The 7,573-nt window shown below is 42.2% G+C and overlaps 1 long non-coding RNA gene across 1 annotated transcript; it reads left to right on the plus strand.

Annotated features, from left to right (window-relative positions):
* The first annotated feature begins 2,918 nt into the window (after positions 1-2,918).
* LOC106446353 lies at positions 2,919-3,932 on the plus strand. The gene is made up of 3 exons (XR_001288712.3): positions 2,919-3,373; positions 3,475-3,601; positions 3,713-3,932. It is a non-coding gene; the product is annotated as an uncharacterized LOC106446353 (long non-coding RNA).
* Positions 3,933-7,573: the final 3,641 nt, after the last annotated feature.

The following is a 7,573-nucleotide window of genomic DNA, read 5'->3' on the forward strand; positions in this document are numbered from 1 at the left end:
CCACTTGCATTTCAAGCTTCCTCACTTGAGTCCCTAAGGTCTCAATTCTTGTGTTCAGACTGTTGTAGGCAGAATCTATCTTCCCATTGAAATCCACAGTGGGTTGTTGCTATTCTTCCAGAACTCTGTCAAGCATTGCTTCAATCTTGCTTTCCTGAGTCTGTGGTGGTGGATTATGGTAAAATGAGTTGTTGATGAAAGGTTTCTGGAACTGTGAACTCTGGTTACTCCTCTGACCATTGCCATAGAAGTTTATGTTTCCACCCTGGTTTCCAGACCTCTGAAATCCAGTACCTCCAATGTAGTTCACATCTTCTTCTCCTTCCATGTCTACAACTACTTCTCCTTCAGCTGAGCAGACATGCTTCCTAAGAAGCTCATGAACCACATCTGACTTTGCTCTAACTTCGTCCATCTGCTCTTTTCCTAGGGATGCAACAGACTTCTTCCTCTCAAAGTCAGTGTTCTTGGTGCTGCTGCTGTTTGCTATATTTTCTATCAGTCTCAAAGTTTCCACCGTATTCCTGGTGTTGAAGTTTCCCTCGCTAGTTGTATCAAGAGCCATCAGATACCTCAAGGTGATACCTCTGAAGAAAGTGCTCAGCAGTTGCACTTCGTTGAATCCGTGGTGTGGACAGTCTCGCTGAAAGAACGTGAATCTGATCCACGCATCTTTGAAAGACTCTCCAGTCTCATGCGCGAATGTAGCAATTTTGCTCCTCAAGTCTTCAGCGCGTGCCTCATCAAAGAAGTTTGCAAAGAAAGCATTCTTGATGTCGGCCCAGGATGTTAGAGATCCTGCGGGTAGCTGCTTAAGCCAGTGCATCGCTTCTCCAGTCAGAGAATACTTGAAGAGCTTGCACAATAGGTAGTCCTCGGGGACTCCATCCATATGAATAGCAGCGATAAGATCCTCGAACCTCTCTAGATGGTCCATAGGATGCTCGTGCGGTAACCCAGAGTAGGGTATCTTCGACACGAGTGTGTAGTACTGAGGCTTCAGCTCGAAATTCTGCTTCTGAATCTCTGGAAGTCGAATAGCTGATCTGTTGGCATAGTACTCATCAGGACGATTGTAGTCAGCCAGTGCCCTTGGTTGAGCAGCCTCTTCTACAGGTTGAGCAACTCCTGTAGCATCAGTATCAGGGATTACATTCCCCTGAGCGTCTAGTTTATGACCTTTTGCATTACGCAGATGACCATCCTGGTCATACAGGTTTCCATTCTCGTCCTGTCTGAGAATAACAATCGCAACCATGTTTCGCGATCGATCGATGTACGCGGTGTATTATCGATCGATGTCGAACGATGTAGATCGGTCGACGATGAAGGTCGGGTGTCGGTCGACGTGAAAGCTGCTGCGTCGAGCGATGTGGAACGTTGGTCTTTGCGGATCGTGCGTTCCAAATGAGCAGGATCTTCTGAGAATAGCAGGTGTTTGTCCTTGTTGCTTCTGGTACTTCTGGGCATGCACCTGAAAAGACAAGAAAAAAATTTGTGTCAGAATGGGGGTAGAGAAAAGAATAAGAATTAATAACACTAAATCTAATGGCGATCAAAGCTCCCCGGCAACGGCGCCAAATTTGATACCACTCAAATTACCCTAAGGAGTGAATTACTCTCTCAAATAAGAGGTTCAGTTGCAGTACTTTGGGATCGAATCCATAAGGAGCTAGGGAACCTACTAAATCTAGTCAAATTATTAATTTTAAGTGTTTGTTGTTTTATGGTTTAAAAGTAAATAGCAATCCTAATTGAGCAAGTCTATTTCTCGACTAACAAGATGATTGGGGGTGTAACTTATTGGAAGATATTAGATGCAGGGTTTCTATTCAGGTGTTGGAGATTATAATCCTATAGATGCCTAACAGTTGCATGCATGATATATTAGAGCTCAACTCCTTATTCACAGTGATCAGCGATGGCAATGTTTCACTGGTTAACTAACTAGATCTTGGATCTCAACTATCGTCTTTTGATCACAAGAAAGTGTATCGATGATCCTATAGGGATATCGATCGATACACCTTTCGCAATATCGATCGATTGTCAGAAGACAATATCGATCGATGCTTCTAGCTAAGCCCTCGGCGCAGGTTGATAATGCTCACTAGTCTCCTGGATCAGTGGTTAGCATCTCTCTAGCAGTCCTAGCATGAAAGATTAGATTTAGGACAGGATGGTCAAGGATACTTGACTCATGCTAATTCCTAGGTTCATGTTCTAGTTAGCAAGGCTAAAACAAGCATTAATGAACAATCAATCAATGAATATCACAACTTAGCAAATCTATAGTTGGGGGCTAATCCCTCTAACCTATTTGAACCCTGAATCTAACATGTGAACTACTCAGAGATATCTAAGCAATTCATGGTACAAAATAAAGAAAAAAACTGTATAGAATAGAATAGATGAATCAATGGAGTTTCAATCACAAATCTCTCTATGATTTTCTCTTCTAAAACTCTCTGCTGAAAATAAGAATACAATGGTGGCCAAAATCTCTCTTTCCTTCTAACACTTAGGCAAGTATATAACTATTAGGTTAAAAATTCGTCAGGTGTAATCTTGTAATTTGGTGAAGCCTTGGGTTTAAATTCGGCTGGAACCAAGTCGCGCATCTCGCGTCTCGACATCGATCGATGGTACAGGATGTACATCGATCGATCATAATCTTCAATCGTCGAGGCTTTAACTTCTGTATCGATCGACGGCACTGGTTGTGCATCGAACGATTGTTTCTTCTTCGTATTGACCTCTAATGGTCAGCTCGGATGAAATCTCTTTTAAGCTCCTAAATGCTCTATAATCATCACTTTACTCCAAGATACTCCTGAACCAGAAAACATACCTAACATGATAGAATATATAATATATAGATAGTAAAACACTTATATACCATGGATGAAAATGAGTCAAATCCATGGTATATCAGTTACTCTCTCTCCCATCTCTATGTTTGGTTTTGTCGTCATACAGAGAAGCTTTCTCATAGGAAATGATTGCTTGTGTTTCTCTGTGTTTGTGGTTACTCATAGACAACGTTACAATGATCGATTGATTTTGAGAAAGTGCTCGTAAGAGACTCAGCTTGATCTTTGAAAAGGTCTCTGCTTGTTTCAATTTTTAGTTAGAAACCAGTTGGTTCACTGAAAAACCATCTCTGCTTGATCTGAAGAATGTGTTTTATTTTTTGTTTCAGCGGCTCCATATTTCTCTATATAGTTATGATCTTTACATCTCTTCAAAGTTCTAAAGGCTGAATCTTTTCTTCTTGTTGTTTTGATAGGGGGTGAAGTCACAGCTGCTAAAGGGTTTAACGCTGGTGGTATGTATGATAGGTTACGAGCTTCAGAGGAGAAGCCTGATCTCGGTATCGTAACCTGTGATGTCAATGTTGTAGCTGCAGGTTCAATGCTAGTTATGTTTGTTGTGCTTAAGTGGATAAACGTTTCTGATTTTTCTGTCTTGCAGAATGGATATTAATCTCTGATTTTCTAAAAAGGATGTTGCTGGAGATCCATCCTCCTGAAGATATATTGAAAGTCAAAGAAGATTGACAAGTACATGTACCATGATATGTACATGCGTGTTAAGCTATGTGAGTTTTCATCTTTGATTGAGAAATACTGAGAGTTTCTTGCTTTGCTCCTAGCTTCATTACATGCTCTGATTGTGAACAAGTTTGACTGGTTTTTCATGTCCATTGCAGATAACTGAACACATCTTACAAGAAGCTGGACAAGGCACAAGTAGCAGATGGGGGCGAGTTTGAAGGGTAGATGGTGGAGGAGTTGTGGAAGAAGAAGAACAGTGAGGAGGCGGTTTGAAGTTTGAAGGGATGATTATGAAGGGTTATTAGTTGTAAATTGATAGGTGTTAATGGCTTGTGTTAACAATGAAATGTATGAGAATGATAGGTGTTAATGGTTTATGTTTGTGTTTAATAATTTTTATTGTTTTTATTATAAATATTTGAAATAAATATTACATTAACAAAATAAAATAAATTCGTAATTATTATTAATAAATTTTTGGATAATTAAAAAGCTAATTAATAACAGCAAACATTTGCTATCTTTCCTATTAGAAAAATCAAATTAATGAGTTTTAATAACATTTGTATTACGTTATTATAAATATTAACAATTGCATACAAACTATCGCTATTGTTGTATAGTTAACTATAACATAACAAAAAACCACTATTAAAAGTGTCGGACCTATTATAACGGGTGCTGTCAGAGCGGCTAAGGAAGCGCTATTATACAGAATGCATACCGTTTCCGGTCGCTATTACTACCCATATTTCCTGTAGTGGCTCATGCATTCATAGCACAATGTGTGAGATGTCAACGAAGGGGAAAAATCAGTAAAAGACATGAAATGGAACAGAAATATATTCTAGAAGTAGAAGTATTCGACTGTTGGGGAATAGATTTCATGGGTCATTTCCCTTCTTCTTACCAGAACAAATACATCCTAGTCGCTGTTGATTATGTGTCAAAATGGGTCGAGGCGCTAGCTTCCCCAAAAAATGACGCATCCGTAGTTATTAAACTTTTCAAAAGCAGTATCTTCCCGAGATTCGGAACTCCCCGGATAGTCATAAGTGACGGTGGATCCCATTTCATTAACAAAGTTTTTGAAGGATTACTCCGTAAGAACGGAGTGCACCATAGAGTTGCTACACCCTACCACCCGGAAACGAGTGGGCAGGTAGTATTCTCAAATCGACAAATCAAAGAAATCTTAGAAAAGAGTGTGGGAACATCTAGAAAAGTTTGGTCCAGAAAGTTGGACAATGCACTCTGGACTTACCGGGCTGCCTTCAAAACTCCTTTAGGAACCACCCCATTTCTCCTGCTATATGGAAAATCATGTCATTTACCGGTTGAGCTGGAATACAAGGCAGCCTAGGCTATTAAATTATTAAATTTCGACATCAAACCAGCTGCCGAAAGGAGGCTCATACAGCTTAACGAACTGGATTAGATTAGACATTTAGCCTATGAGAGTTCAAAGATATACAAAGGAAAAACGAAAGCATATCATGATAAAAAAATCATTTCTAGACACTTTGAACCAAATGATTAGGTGCTGCTATATAACTCTCGGCTAATGCTGTTTCCCGGAAAACTCCGATCTCGTTGGTCAGGTTCTTTCACTGTTGTGAACGTCAATCCTTATGGAGCAATTACGCTTATAAATAATAAAAGAGACGAATTCACGGTAAATGGCCAACGAGTAAAGCACTATTGGGATAAACCGCCAAATAGAACGTCGAGTCAAGCAAAGGATTTGAAATAAACGCTGAATGGGAGGCAACCCATTTTTAGTTTTAGAATTTTTCGAATTTTTAGGATATTTAAGTAAAAAAAAATAAAAAATTTATCGAAAAACAAAACGTCTGTCGATCGACGACGACACATCATCATCGATCGACATGGAATGAACAGACACGGGCTCATTTAAGTCGAAACTTAAGTCGACTTTCGCACAAACCCGGAAACCCTAAGAAAACGCTTCCATCTCTTTTCTCTCTCGTTTTTCGGCCAAATCTAACGATTCTTTCCCTCAATCCACTCGATTTTCAACCCTCTATCCGCTTTGATCGCTTAACTCACGCATAATCATGGTATTAACACGAAATTTTCTAAATTTTCGTTCTTGCCAGGGTTGAAATAGAGAATGAGTTAGAACCGGGATTTTCAGGCCTATATAGATCAAGTTGTGCTAAAGAAGTGATAGAATAGGGATCACTGATTGATTAAACCAATTATATGTGTCATGCAAATTGAATTGCATTAATGGGTTTTTGCAGGTTCCCGCGAAGGTGAAATCGGCCGATGATACACAACTTTCATCGATCGATTGTCACACCGAATATCGATCGACATCGACCAGTTACCATTGATCGATATTGCACCAAACCATCAAACCGAACTGAATTCCTATTTTTGTTTATGGTTTTGGTTGCAGGTGTATGAAAGGAGGACGAAGCGGGTGTTTGACATAGGAGGCAGTAGCACAGCTCATCAACCACCACCGGTTCGTGACCAGCACCCTTGGCCACGCGAGTGTGAAGTCGAACCAATCGCGCTCTTTGACCACTTCGAGGACACACACAAAGCGGCGAAGAGCTCGGCATGTAGAAACCGTGCAATCGAGGACACTTGGGACGACTATGACAGCATATTCTACAATGAGTGGCTGAAAGTCTCCATCGAGCCGACGCGGTTCGTCGATCCAGATGTGATCCGGGCTTTGGGCATCAAATGGACCTCGAGGACTTGTTCGAGGAGCTGGGTATGGGGAACATGGCCATTAACACACAGGTTCTCTACCCGGAGCTGTTCCGTTAGTTCATGGCCACGGTAAACGTCTACTATGCCCACGAAAGGGCAAAGAGAGCTAACAAGGGTGTCTTGACCTTCTTCATTCGCGGCATCCGCTACAGAGTCCCTCTCTCGACCCTCTGCACTATTTATGGGTTCGAGAACGAGCGTCAGCACGCCATTGTACCCGACTTCGCTGGGATCTTGACATTTTGGGGGCACATAGCCACCGGCTTCTTCGACTCCACCAAGACTCTTCAGACGGACACAATCACCCGACTCTGTGCTACTTCATGAAGGTCCTTGCCAACACTTTGTTGTGCAAGATGGAACCTAGTAAGGTTCGGGTGCAGGAGCTCACATTGGTCTATTACGCGGTGAGGAGTTTGGTTCACATGGAGGACATCGAGGAGCCCGCATATGACGTGTGGCCCAATATTGGAGCCATATTTGCTGAGCATCTGGTCAAGCTCAAGATGAATCCGTTCCAGTCAAAGGGAAGGAAGAAGGAGACGGTCGGGAGCCTACTTACCCTGATTTTCATACATTGCGGAGTTCCGTTAGACCATGCTGAGATGGATGACTGGATCGTCTACATGGATGCAGCGCATCTCACGAGCACCCAGTGGCTCAAGGAAGACCGCGACTGGTTCTTCAGGGATGAGAATGGCATACACTTGGTGAGGCTGCCACTTCATACACTCACAAATTTCGACCATGGCCTTACCAGCATTCAGTTCCGCCCTGACCCACGCCTCCTCCGAGCCACAGCAACCATGCCGTTCCGCTACACGGTCCAGCGACCTGGAGGACCTCAGCCATATCAGCCCGAGGCCGCACTCCCGCCATTCCCACCTATGCCAGACATGTCTACACGCCCTGGGAGAGATTTCCAGCGCGTCGTAGTCGATGCTCTCACTGCCAGCTGGGCTAGAGTATCGAGATGTCGCTGTTCGAGCAGGAGGAGTGTCCGAGCCAGCTCACCGTTAGCAGCAGGACCATCACGCCTGCGCAGAGGCACCTCCAGCGACGACACCATTGATGAGGACTAGTCCTCATATTTTTATCCTTATCTACTTATGTTTTCTTTTACTTTCGTACTATTAGGATTTTCTTTCGAACTTATTATTCTATGTTATGACTGGAATTTTTCTATTTTGCTAACCTTGCATGTGTTTGGATTGTCTAACAGAGCTAACATAGCTGACTGATACTGATTCTATGATGAGTTAGAC

Source organism: Brassica napus, chromosome C1 (genome assembly GCF_020379485.1).
Source record: "Brassica napus cultivar Da-Ae chromosome C1, Da-Ae, whole genome shotgun sequence".
NCBI classification, from domain to species: Eukaryota; Viridiplantae; Streptophyta; class Magnoliopsida; order Brassicales; family Brassicaceae; genus Brassica; species Brassica napus.